The following is a 13,083-nucleotide window of genomic DNA, read 5'->3' on the forward strand; positions in this document are numbered from 1 at the left end:
CCCAGGTGACAAGACCCCCATGTCAGCCTCACTGATACGGTCCAAAGGAAAGCAGAGCAACACATTTGGCACCAGCTTGGCTGCAGGAGTTGCCGGAAGGAGGAATTAACAGGCATACAAGGTGCCATCCCACCGACTCCACTTCGGATTTGTGTAGGGTTTACTCCTTAGCATTTTCTTCTCCCAAAGATGTCCCACAGGGCAGTAGAGGTTCAGGATCAGAGTTTTCCTTCTCCTAGATGGACTACCTTCCCAGGTGGATGAACCCCATCTGCCCCACACTTCCTGTTTAGGGAAGATTTTAATGTTTGATAAAGGTAAAGGGACCCCTGACCATTAGGTCCAGTCGTGGCCGACTCTGGGGTTGCGGCGCTCATCTTGCTTTACTGGTCAGGGAAGCCAGTGTACAGCTTCTGGGTCATGTGGCCAGCATGACTAAGCCGCTTCTGGCAAACCAGAGCAGTGCAAGGAAACACCGTTTACCTTCCCGCCGGAGCAGTACCTATTTATCTACTTGCACTTTGACGTGCTTTCGTACTGCTAGGTTGGCAGGAGCAGGGACTGAGCAACGGGAGCTCACTCCGTTGCGGGGATTCGAACCGCCGACCTTCTGAACGGCAAGTCCTAGGCTCTGCGGTTTAACCCACAGCGCCACCCGCGTCCCGTTTGATGCATTACTGTATTTTAATATTTTGTTGAAAGCTGCCCAGAGTGGCTGGGGAAGCCCAGCCAGATGGGCGGGGTATAAATAATAAATTATTATTATTACTTCTACAGCACACGAAGAAGCCGTCTTCTTGACCGTTGGACCCACTTGTCCGCTTGATCCGCCATAGCCTGTCTTCACATGCAGAGGAAGTCCCTAACTCACTGAGGGTTTAAGACCCATCAGCTACCCTCACCTGGTTATCCTACCACGCAGCAGGACAGCATCCCAGCTATGCTAATCTGGCCATGCCTCCCCTTGCTGGGATCTGGTTCCCTTTCCCTGTTCTGAGCACAATGGGCCTTGCTTATCACAGCCTGCTCCGGACTCCCTCTTTGCTGCCTTATCATCAGAGGCACCCAAGGGAGAGCATTACATAACACGGCAAGGAAACTTTCCGTGGCTGGACGTTGCCAGGATCCGCCCTCCCTTTAAACCCCCCTCTCTGCCCAAGCCAGCAGGTATAAGCAGCCTGTTCCTGAGAGTGGCTGCCGGGCGTTCTTGCCTTAGGCTGAGATTCAGCACATTGCTAGTTAGCATGGCTGGGATTCTCTTGTCTGCCTGCCTGACTAGGCAGGAATCCGCCCAGCCACCCAGGCTCCCCCCTCCTCCCACGCTGGCTCGGGGTGACGGAAAGGATATTCACATTAGCCGCTCAGACGGGCCCAGCCCGAGAGGTGCCGCTGCTCCGCTTACACACCGGGAAAACTTTGTGGAGCCATGTGGCCGGACACTTAATACGGGCTTCTCCGATAGCTCGCTTTATCTGCATGGGACCCGGCGGAGAGCGGCTCCCGTAACATTAACAAAACACAGCGAGGAAAGCCTATCAGGAGATTAGGGAAGAAAAATATGCAAAGGCAGGCGGCTTGGCCAGACTCAGTGGGCCGTGGCGGAACATTCCCAGCTCCGAGCGAAGTCGTGGCGCAGCCGGAGGTGCCTATAGCCCTAATTGATTCCAAGCTTTCATTTTCACCTGCCTCTTTGGGCAGCCGTCCAGGACCCCCTTCTCTTCTCCTCTCTTGGCAAACCCCCCCCTCTCCTCTGCCCCCATATCTCATGTCTCAAGGTGGAATTTGGGTGATTGCAGACGCTTGCACACCCTGGCTACCAAGGAGTGTACGAGATAAACACGTCGCTACAGAATTACCCGGAGACGTTCAAGGGTAAAGGAACAAATCCCTGGTATCAGGCTGAGCCCAGGAACGCAGTAAGCTGCAGGATTTCATCTCAGTTTTTTCTCCCTTTTTAACCGTCAATTATATCTATAACACTTTAATGTGCTGGGCACCTGATGATTCTGATTTTGCTCAGTCGCACAACACCCCTGTGAGGGAGGGCAAATAGGAAGTGTTTCTGTTCCACGGCTGGGCAATGAAAAACCAAGGGGTTGTGACTTTCCTAACACCATCCACAGAATTCAGGGCTAAGCAGGAAGCTGAACCTGGCCCCAATGCTCTGTCCGGGCCACCAGGATGGACTAGATGCCCCCTGGGGGACCCTCCTACTTCTATGGCTTCCCAAAAAAATTAGGGAACAGTCCATTGGGAAGTTCTTCTGTGCAAGCTCCAATGATCCACTTGGAGTGGAGAAAGATGGCCTGGGAAAGACTGATCTAATTCCAATCGGGGAGACTTGGGTTCAAATCACTGGGGACAAGCTACTCCACAGGGTTGTTGTGAGAATAAAGCGAGAAAGGCCCCCACACAGCGCCTGGAGCTTCCTGGAGGGCGAAGAGGATGCAGACCATAAGAAATAAGTACAGTCATACCTCGGGTTAAATATGCTTCAGGTTGAGCGTTTTCAGGTTACGCTCTGCGGCGACCCAGAAGTAACAGAACGCGTTACTTCCGGGTTTCGCCGCTCGCGCATGTGCAGACGCTCAAAACGATGTCACACGCATTCGCGGAAGCGGCGAAATGCAGCCCGCGCATGCGCAGACGCGTGTTACGTTCTACTCAGGACGCAAACGGGGCTCCGGAACGGATCCTCTTCGCATCCAGAGGTACCACTGTAAATGCATTCTTTCTTTCCTGAGGCTAAGAGGTAAGTGGCCAAGGTGATTCAATGGGGTGAATGGCAGAGACTGGGATACAGTGGTGCCTCGCAAGACGAAAAGAATCCGTTCCGTGATTCTCTTCGTATAGCGGTTTTTTCGTCTTGCGAAGCAAACCCATTGACGGATTAGAGGATTAGCGCTATTAGTGGCTTTTAGCGGCTTATCAGCTTATCGGATCAGCTGATAAGCGGCTTAGCGACTTAGAAAAAGGGGGGGAGGAAAAAAACCCCGCAGGAACTCGCAAGACATTGTCGTCTTGCGAAGCAAGCCCATAGGAGATTCGTTTTGCGAAGCACCTCCAAAACGGAAAACTCTTTCGTCTAGCGAGTTTTCCGTCTTGCGAGGCATTCGTCTTGCGGGGCACCACTGTATTATCAATGTCCAGTGGTCGTCTGCGAGGTATGACATACCTGGAGGAATACACTGGCTCTGATTATTATTATTGGCTGATTATTATTATTATTAGTAGCAGTAGTAGTATATCACCATTTATCCGCTGATCTCAGGGTGGTTCACAACATAAAGTACGTTATAAAAACACAAAAAAAGGAACAAAAGACACAAACCCGAAATTCCCCCTCCTCCAAACTCCAAACACATTTAAAAGGGGTTAATCAGCCTGTTTATAAATGTTTTTACCTAGCAGCTAATGGTATATTATGAAGGCACCAGCCAAATCTCTTTGGGAAGAGTGTTCCACATACAGGGAGCCACTGTAGAAAAGACCCTTTCTCATGTTGCCACCTTCCGGGCCTCTTGTGGAGGGGGCACACAAATATAATAACAATAACAACAATAATAATTTATTTATACCCTGCCCATCTGGGTGGGCTTCCCCAGCCAGTCTGGGTGGCTTCCAACAAAATATTAAAATACAGTAATGCACAAAGAAGGGCCTCAGATGATGACTGCAGGTTCCGGGTTGGTTCATATGGGAGACGTGGTCCTGAGCCATTTAAGGCTCTATAGGTCAAAACCAGCCCTTCAAATTGGGCCCATAAACTAACTGGTAGCCAGGGCAGTTGGCTCAAGATCTGTGTCATATGCTCAAACTGTCTTGCCCTGGTGAGCAGCCTGGCTGCTGAATTCTGCACCAGCTAAGGTTTCCGGACCATCTCCAGGGGCAGCCCTATGCATAACACATTGCAGTAATCTAACCTAGAGGTTACCAGAGCATAGATGCCAGAAGCTAGGCTCTCCCTGTCCAGATTGGGGCGCAGCTGGGCCAATAGCCCAAGCTGATGGAAGGCATTCTGGGCCACCGAGGCCACCTGAAGAAGAGAAGAAGAGTTTGGATTTGATATCCCATTTTATCACTACCCGAAGGTGTCTCAAAACGGCTAACAACAGTGGCATAGCGTGGGGGGTGCAGGGGGGGGTGCGCTCGCACTCGCAGCTCTCTGCCCCCTGCTAAAATCCACGGGTTAGGGGGCGCAAATTACTTGCCTTGCCGTGCTACGCCACTGGCTAACAATCTCCTTTCCCTTCCTCCCTCACAACACACACTCTGTGAGGTGAGTGGGGCTGAGAGACTTCAGAGAAGTGTGACTGGCCCAAGGTCACCCAGCAGCTGCATGTGGAGAAGCAGGGAATCGAACCCAGTTCACCAGATTACGAGTCTACTGCTCTTAACCACTACACCACACTGGCTCACCTGAGCCTCAAGCGACAGCAAAGGACCCAAAAGTACCCCCAAGCTATGTACCGGCTCCTTGTTTACCATGGTACTACCACATTTTAAATGCATGGTGCAAATGTGGGCAAGGCCGATGATATTTAACGATGAACGAAGCTTTCGAGTTCACAAAAGGAGAGAACTCTTTAAATCGTACTCTTGGTACCTTGCAGGAAAACTGAAACTCTAAAAAAAGAAAAAGAGCGTGGGCCATTGAGCAACGGTTTGCGACATGCGATACTTTCACCAAGCGCTGGTGGGTTTTAGCATGGAGGAAGATATGGCCGAAGAGAACATTCTGGATTGTTCTGTGACCTGCTCCTCGCATGCCTGGAATTCCAGTGTGACTGGGGCCAGCTCTGATTACAAGGCTGCGCTCCCTACAGGAATTTGCTGCCTGCCACTCAGGTAATGCGGCTGCACACTGAAGCTAAAGCACTATAAGGCATTATGGGATGCCTGGCTAGGCCGTGCACATTTGTGCAAAGCGCACGTGGTTGTCTTAATACCAGTCAAGGGTCTTTGGGTTAACCCTGGGGCTTGCCATGCCTTTCTCATGTGCTGACAGCAGTAGTCCCCAACCTTGTGCCCTCCACATATTTTGGAATGCAATTCCCATCAGCCTGACCATAGAGAACTACACCCAGATAAACTAGACCAGCAAGCCAAGATGAGAAGTGTGGACAAGGGCTATATGTGCCTTTACACAACCTATGTGAACTGGTAATCTCAACAACAGCTCTGCAAAGTGAAGTGGTAGTGTCCCCATTTTACAAATGGGGAAGAAGCTGAGGAAGGAAGAATAATAGATTTGTGGCTGAGGCGAGATATGTTTATTATTATATTTATTGAATTTCTATACTGTCCAATGGTCACGGGGTGGTTTACAATAGAAATTAACAACTAAATGATAGTTTGGGCTGACAATGCTATCAAGAACTATACTCTTCAGTTTATGACACCTGACCTGCAGGACCATCACAGCAAAGCTGCTAAAATCTCATGGATGTAATGAGGTGATAATAATCAATGATTACATTGTTACTCCATCCTACACGAAATATAGGCTTTCAGTTAGTTCAGGCTTCCTCAACCTCGACCCTCCAGATTTTTGAGACTACAATTCCCATCATCCCTGACCACTGGTCCTGCCAGCTAGGGATCATGGGAGTTGTAGGCCAAAAACATCTGGAGGGCCAAGGTTGAGGAAGCCTGAGTTAGAGTCAAACCCATCTTTGGTCTGTTGGGTTTCTTTTAAGGTAATCGTTTCATTGCATTACAAGAAAATGTAATTCTGTATGCTTCATCTGAAGGAGAGTTCTGGAGAACTGGAAAGCTTGTTCATGTGGTGGCATTTTAGTTGCTTGAGACAAATGTGCCAATCAACTGTGATCTTCTCAAGTGGACAAAGACAACTACCTATTGCTTTTGCGCAGCCTGTAAAAGAAGCTTTGACCAAAACTCTGAAAATCTTGAGGTTCCTCTCTGTGAGAATTTCCCGATGGGAAAATCTAGCAAAAAAAGGCGGAAAACAACACACTTTGAACCCGCCCCCTCGGTTGGACATCCTGCCTTTGAAGAACAAAGCCTTCCACTCAGGTAGAAAAGTATCCTGGCTCCTTTGCTATAGGTTCGCAGCTTGCAGAATAGCATCAAGGACGGCTGCGCGGAAGCCATTTTGACTTCCTTTGCTGGATTCTGTCTGGCACGTGGTCCATTTGACGGCGCACCTTCCTTCGTAAACTCCCGGGAGATCCAGAGATGAAAAGCATTCTGCGATTGTCGGGGTTTTATTATTATTAATAACGCTACTACAAGCCAATCACCTGCAAACAAGCCTCAGGGGAGCGATTATCAATCTGTTACAGCAGATAACTGTTCACTCACCAAAATAACTCATCAGACCTTGATAAATGAGGGAGACTTCCGCGATTCCACCCCCCCCCCTTGCGGAGCACAAATCATAAACCATAAAGACCTCGGCACTAAGGGAGAAGGAAGTTGTAAACCCTACACTACAAAGTTAAACGCGTTTGCTTGTCTGGGTCCTTTAATGAAGCCGTTCCATTTCTGTTTTATAGCTTTGCCTTTGTAAATACTGTATTCATACCCACAGGATCCAAGTTCCTGGCAAACGTTTTGGTTCAAGGCCCGATCCAAAGAGAGATTTTTTTTAAATGCCTGAGGCAGGAGACACAAATGTTCTACAACCTCCCAATTCTCATTTTGGAAAGGCATGTTCGGGAACACCTCTGGTGCCCCTATGTCGATTCACAGGAGAAGGAAATAATTCAGTTTTTAATTGCCTCAGGCTTTAAAAACATCAAGCCTCAAAATCACGTCTGTCTACTTTAAGATGAGATTTAGAAACACGTACATTGAGGTAAAATGTGCATTTTAATGCATTTTACGATAAAAATATTTTATGAATTTCTGTGTGGATTTTAAATCAATCACTCAATCACAGTTTGAAGTAGAAACAGGAAGGAACGGACTTAATGAATGAACCCATGTGAACTTGACATGGTCCAGAAACAGACCGATAGGGGATGGCATAAATTACCGTATTTTTCGCTCTATAAGACGCACCAGACCACAAGACGCACCTAGTTTTTGGAGGAGGAAAACAAGAAAAAAAGTATTCTGAATCTCAGAAGCCAGAACAGCAAGAGGGATCGCTGCGCAGTGAAAGCAGCAATCCCTCTTGCTGTTCTGGCTTCTGGGATAGCTGCGCAGCCTGCATTCGCTCCATAAGACACACACACATTTCCCCTTACTTTTTAGGAGGGAAAAAGTGAGTTGTATAGAGCAAAAAATACGGTATATCACACGCTGCTGTGGAGGGAAATAACTCAACCCTTGGCTGTCATATTTGGTGATGACGACTTTGTCTTTCCTCATTTTACATTTAGTTCGTCTCTCCGAGGATATGAAAGTCTGGAGAATGGAACAGATGTTAGAAAACCAGATTCCGTGAGCTCTTCAGTACTAAGTGAAGAGGGCTTGGATATCAGATGCTGACCGGCATTATTAATGTTATTACGCTTAAATCCCACCTTTCCTCCAGTACGGAACCCAAGTCAGGCGTACACATGATTTTGAGGGGGCCTCCTATCATTCAGATGCAACTTCCCAGTCCTCCCTCCAGACCACACCCACTTTTTCAAAGCCACGCCCCTCAGCCGTCCTACTTTACACTCTGAATGTCTTTGAACTCTGGGTGGATGGAGACGGATCTGTGAGATGCCCACAGAAACTCAGCTCTCACCTGTGGCTCCCAGAAGCTGTCAGCATGTGACACCCTGGGAACGCCTTCGACTGGCCGGCTAGACCAGGTGAGGGTAGTCAATGGGTCTCTAAAATCCTTGTTGAGTTAGGGACTTCCCCTGCATGCAAAGACAGGCTACGACGGATCGAGCAGATGAGACCAATAGTGAGTCCAATGGTCAAAAACAGGGGTCGGCAATTTTTTTTTAGCCGTGGGCTGGTCCACTGTCCCTCAGACCTTGTGGTGGGCCAGAGAAGCGGTGGCGGCGGGGGAGCTGGAAGAAGAGGCGAGGGGGGCAAGTAGTCTTCCCCCCCACCCCCCGCCGTTGCGCTTACCTTCCCAGGGGCTGCCGCTGCCACCACCACCACTACTTCTCATAGGTAGGCACAGCAAGCTCATCCACTGCGATGTCTGGCCCACAGGAGTACCAGGGTGGCGGCGTTGGCGGGGAGATGAACAGCGCGAAAGGGCTGGCTCCGGAGAGGGGCTGCTTAAAATGGCGCTCAGCCCAGGGGCGAAGGAAGGAGTCGTGACACCAGGGGCAGATGTCACGACATAGGGCACGTGTGCGGCATTGCTTCGTATGACGCATGCGCTGTACACAGTGACGCTGCACATGCGCTGTATAGCGGTTTGCTGCCGGTGCCTCTCCAGCGCCGTACGGATGGTGCCGGGCACCTGCAGCCACGAGCAGAGGATCCTGGCACCAGCTGGCCGGCGCTGGAGTGGCGCCAAACCACTATACAGTGCATGTGCAGTGCCACACACATGCACTGTACATAGTGACGCTGCACATGTGCTGTATAGCGGTTTGGCGCCGGCGCCTCTCCAGCGCTGTACGGACGGTGCCAGGATCCCTCCGTTGCGGCTGCAGCCACAAGCAGAGGAACCTGGCACTGTCTGTACGGCACTGGAGTGGCGCCGGCGGCAAACTGCTAAGTACACTGCATGTGCAATGTCACACGCATGGGCTGTATGTAGCGACGCTGCACATGCGCTGTATAGCGGTTTGCCACTGGTGCCAGGATCCTCTGCTCGTGGCTGCAAACGGAGGATCCTCCAAAGGCAGCTGCGGCGGAGCAACGGCTGCTTGCGCCGCTGCAAGCCCCCGCGGGGTGACTTCTTGTCCCCCCCGCAGGCATGGAACCTGGGGCGTACTGCCCCCCCCACCCCGCTGCGCCGCCACTGGCTCAGCCAGCTTAGCCCAGCCCCCTTCCTCCTCTAGGCAAGGCGGGGAGAAACCAGGAGGAGGGAGGGAGGAGGCAGCGCTGCGGTGTGTGGGAGGGAGAGGGGGGGAAATGGAATGGCACAGGGGGGGAAATGGCGCAGCCTGAACTAACAGAATCCCCACGCCGATCCATGGACAGTCCGTAGGCTGGATCCTGAAGGCAATTGAGCCTGATCCGGCCCGTGGGTCTTAGTTTGCCGACCCCTGGTCAAGAAGGTGTAGAGGGAAATGAGGGGTAGATGGGGCTCATCAATCTGGGAAGATAGCCCATCTAGGAGAAGCAAAACTCTGGCCCTAAACCGCCGTTGCCTTGCGGGACAAGAAAAGGCTAATGAGTGAACCCTACACAAATCTGCAGACGGTTGGGTGGCGCCTCCTTCTGGCAGCTCCTGCCACAAAGCTGGTGCCAAGCGTCTTGCTCTGCTTTCCTCTAGATCACATCAGTGAGAGTGGGGTTGTGCCAGAACCCCCAGACACACTGTCCAGGCCTGCACCATGGGGAGGTCACTTTGGTGCTGCTAACACAGCCGTTTGACTTCACCCCCGGAGGCACACTCCATTGTATCTCAAAAAGGACGGATGCCGACAACAGCACAAAGCTAAAATTTATTTATGTTGCTCCGCCCTCGTTCGCTCCTGGCCCTTCCCACCCCTGGCAACGGTGGCCCCCAGGAAGAATGTGTCCCTTGGGCTAAGGAAGGTTTCCCCTCTCCAGCTTCAGGCCTTATCTTGGGATGTGTCTCAATCTCCTTTTTCACGCCCTCTTGTCTTGCAACATCCCGGTCGTCTCAATAACTGCATACGGATCTGGCAGTTTTAGTGCTTCTCCCTTGACCCCACCTCCTCTCCCGAAAGGTATCACATCCTTCTGTTTGATGTGTTGTTAGGAACGGTTGCTAAGGAGAGAAGGGTTCTATTACAATCCCAGTGATGCCCTCTCTATTAATACACTTTGCTATGCATACTTCAGAAGCAGACACCTCTCGGTTATAAAGAGCACGCAGATTTCAACAGAGGAATACTTTAACTTAGGTTACATACCCAGAGCTTGCAGGCAAGCCAATTAACGTCCCTCCCTCCCCACCCACAAACACACACTCCGGCCAATGCAACTGCTGGTATTTATAACAATGGTTGCCAGAAGACTCCCAGGGGGAGTATCTTTCCAAACTCCACAATCACAGGTCTCCCTCCCTCACGTTCTTAGAAAATGGAATGGTTTGCCTGTTCTCAATGGGGTTACCTCGAGGAGGTATTTCCACATCCATTGCTGCAGCTGGAGGTGGCCTCAGTGGCGCAGAACGCCTTCCATCAGCTTCGGCTGGTGCCCCAGCTGCACGCCTGTCCGCACATAGCCTAGCTTCTGTCACCCTCTGGCAACCTCTAGGTTAGATTACTGCAACATGTGGGGCCACCTCTGAAGACTGTTTGAAAACTTCAGCCGGTGCAGAATTCAGTGGCCAGGTTGCTCAGATATAATGGGTTTGAACATATGGCACCCATCCCGGCCTGAGTGCACCGATCTCAGAATTCTGGGCCCAATTCTGAGCATAGCACACCATGTATGATGGTCCACTATCATGTGAGTGGGGACACACACACACCCTTCTTCAACCCAAGGGCCGCTTTCCATCATGGCCAACCTTTCTGAGGGCCACATATCATAGGTGACGGACAGACGCCACTCTCCATTCTCCAACCAGGCAAGGAAGTGGCATTTTCACAGTTTAAGGAGGAGTAAACATAAAAGGAGTTACAAGAGCATAGCAGGGCAGTGAAGGTGACAGGAGCCAGCCAGCCATAAATCACACTGGGCAAGTTGGAGTTAACTCTTTACGAGCAAAAGCAGGATCTAATGAGCACAGCATCTCATCTCTGCCAGGCCTTTGCCCAATGAAGCAGTTGCGGAGAGTCTGAAGGTCCCTGCCTTCCTACTGCTGCTGAAATCCCCTCCTCTCCAGGGTCTTTCCCAAGCAATCTGAGACTGCACCTCCATGAAGCTAACTTCTCCTCCGCCCTCTTCATGCCTCTCCTGGTTCTGGGACACCAGGGGAGAGGGGAGCTTGTTGCAGCAGGAGGGGGAGACATCCTGGCTTCTTCCCCAAACTGGCTTATCTCGGCCTCTCTCCTCCCTTGCTTCCACTTCTGGTCTTCTCTCTGCCACCAACTCTCCCAGCTCACTAAACACTGTAACCTCTTCAGCCTCTGCCACCTCCTTCTCCCTGTCTTCTCCCACTGACTACTCATTAACATCCCAGCACCAATTCCTGGGCTCTGAGCCTTCTTCCCTTGGGGGCTCCCCAGCTGGTTCCTCCCACCATTCCTCTTCATCCAACCAGTCCGCGGCAGAAGGGTGCAGCCTGCGTAGGATTTAGAGGGCCAGGCAGACAGGTCTGGGGGGCTGCACGTGGCCCCCAGCCCTGCCAGTGCTTGAGTGTGTTAGGCCCTCTGCTGAAGCGTGCTGCGAGACTGGTTCTTGCCAGCCTGCCTAAGCCTTTGCAGCCATTTGCTTCTGAGTCCGCTGGGCCTTCTTTAAAAACACGAGCATCTGTTAGGCCCATATGCGAGGGGTTCAGGTCCACCGTTCCTGCTCAGTGGCTGGACTGAGAATTCAGAGGCTTTAGCGGTAATGAGGAAAGATGCTTATCCCCTATTTATCACACCCTTGCACAGCCTGGCAACATCAGGCTAAAAAAGGTCCTTCACCCTTCGGGGATAATGCACAAGGCCTCCGCAGAGGCTTTATCGTGAATTCAATTCTGCCTTAATCCCTGGTGATAAGGAGGTGTGAACTTAACCCCTGCTGCTGGCTCCTCCTAGCCAAAGCCTGTTTCGTGTTTTATCAGGAAGTTCGCAACAACTCGCATTGATAACAGTTTTATATTCAATCTGGAAACGCTGGTGATTTGAGGTTCCACCCCCAAAACCCAGATTCCCAGATTTTTTTTAGTTGCCTTGACTTGAGGCACGTTCAGCTTTGTGATAACCCTGCCAGATAGGTTTGGCCGACAGAAGCATTGGCTAGTCGGTCACCATCTCTCCAGAGCAGGAACTTGAATCGGGGTCCCCTCTGTTCACCTGGCTCTCGCAGTTGCAAAATGACAGCTGTCACAAGTCAGCACTGAGCCCGGCATCCTGTTTTCTATAGGGATCCAGCCCTGTACGGCTTACTCCCGATTGAAATGCAGAGTGTTTGAGGATCGGGACATTCACAGAGAAACCAAAATGCTTGTTTAGAAAGCTATTGTACTACCAATTTTACTGTATGCTTGTGAAACATGGACCACTTATAAACGCCACCTCCAACTCCTCAAAAGATTCCATCAACAGTGTCTCTGAAAATTTTTACACATCACTTGGGAAGACAGGCAAACTAATGCTAGTGTACTAGAAGAAGCAAAGATCACCAGTGTTGAAGCATGGATTCTTCAACAGCAACTTTGTTGGCCATGTTGTGCAGATGCCTGATTATCGTCTTCCAAAGCAACTACTCTATTCTGAGCTTAAAAATGGAAAGCGTAATGCTGGTGGTCAACAAAAGAGGTTTAAAGACTGTCTCAAGGCAAATCTTAAAAAATGTAGTATAAACACCAACAATTGGGAAACACTTGCCTGTGAGTGCTCCAATTGGAGAATAGCCTTTACCAAATGTGTCATGGGCTTTGAAGACACTCGAACTCAGGACGCAGGGGAGAAACGTGCTAAGAGGAAGACACGCTTGGCAAACCCTCAGCGTGATCAACTCCCGCCCGGAAACCCATGTCCCCACTGTGGAAGGACGTGTGGATCCAGAATTGGCCTCACAGTCACTTACGGACTCATGTGAAAACCGTGTTTATGGAAGACAATCTTACTTGGCTACGAGTGATCGCCAAAGAAGAAGAAGAACCAACACCAATATTTTTTAGGTGAACTCATTGTTGCTTGATCCTGAGCATGGACAGGACATATATTCACTGTATTGAAGAAACTAGGCTGACCATTCATGGCTTCCTCCAAAGAATTGTGGGAAACGTAGTTGCAGGAGAGTGTTGAGAATCTGGCATTAAGACAAACCCTGTTACGACACAGAGCAACAACCCCGCAGAGTTCTGTGGCTGGGAACCAGGGCAGTTTAAAGGTATTTTAAACTGGTTTAAATTTGTAG

The 13,083-nt window shown here is 50.5% G+C and overlaps 1 protein-coding gene across 7 annotated transcripts in view; it reads right to left on the reverse strand.

The window, feature by feature from the left end:
- The window catches only part of CTIF (cap binding complex dependent translation initiation factor), a 198,614-nt gene that overhangs the window by 43,281 nt on the left and 142,250 nt on the right, over window positions 1–13,083 (reverse strand). The window lies entirely within an intron of this gene.

The sequence above is a fragment of the Podarcis liolepis genome, assembly GCF_965112155.1.
Source record: "Podarcis liolepis genome assembly, chromosome: 11".
NCBI classification, from domain to species: domain Eukaryota; kingdom Metazoa; phylum Chordata; class Lepidosauria; order Squamata; family Lacertidae; genus Podarcis; species Podarcis liolepis.